A 944-nucleotide genomic window follows, 5' to 3' on the forward strand; every position below is an offset into this window, starting at 1 on the left:
TGCCCACTACTTCCTTAGCCCTGTGTTTATTGTGTTTGGATATTTGATAGACCGAAATATTAGGTCAGGAAATATCTTCCAAGAGGAGAGATACCGGTCTCCTGGGCGGAGTCACCTTCTTTTGCTGAGTAGGTATTTGCTTGGATGCTTACCCAGTGGCACAGACTACATGTCACCTCAGGCCTGCGATACTACACCATGCCATTCTATAGTCCCCGGAGCGTGAACTACAAATCCCCAGGCAACAATCGTCGGTGCTGAGCACAAAGGGGACTCAGCCACCTTATAATATTACCCCCATGCGGTCACCCACTTGGTTCTGCACCTAACATCTTATTCAACAAATATTTATTGATTGTCCATTATGTGCCAGGTGCAGGGCTGAAAATAGGAGACACAGTGATGACTAAGACAGATGTCGCTCCTGTCCTCACGGATGATTTAGTCACAAGACAGATATTAGTCAATATCTACTCAGATAATGAATTAATTATAATTGTGATAAATAATAGGGTGGATGCTAGGACAGCCTATAACCTAATGAAGAGGCTCAGATTAGACTATCCAAGGCAGTGACGAGGTGAGGTAGGAAGACTAATGAAGTAAGAATTCCCCCAAATACAGATAGAGGGGTGCATGTGTGTGTGTGTGTGTGTGTGTGAGAGAGAGAGAGAGAGAGAGAGAGAGAGAGAGAGAGAGAGGATGGGGAGCTAGGAGGAATAGTCCAAGAGTAGCTAGCAAAGACCTCAAGGAGAAAATGAGAGTTTGATGTGTTGGAGAAAGGAGTGAGGCTGGAATGTGTCCAGTGGAGGAGAGATGGGAGAGCTAGGCAGGGGCAAGATCACATACAGCCAGACAGTTTCTCCTAAAGATTGTGGCCAACATATCCCTCTGTACTTGAGAGAGCGTTAAAAGGAAAGTAAAAGAAATGTTGACCCATTTGT

Source organism: Tenrec ecaudatus, chromosome 4, assembly GCF_050624435.1.
Source record: "Tenrec ecaudatus isolate mTenEca1 chromosome 4, mTenEca1.hap1, whole genome shotgun sequence".
NCBI classification, from domain to species: Eukaryota; Metazoa; Chordata; class Mammalia; order Afrosoricida; family Tenrecidae; genus Tenrec; species Tenrec ecaudatus.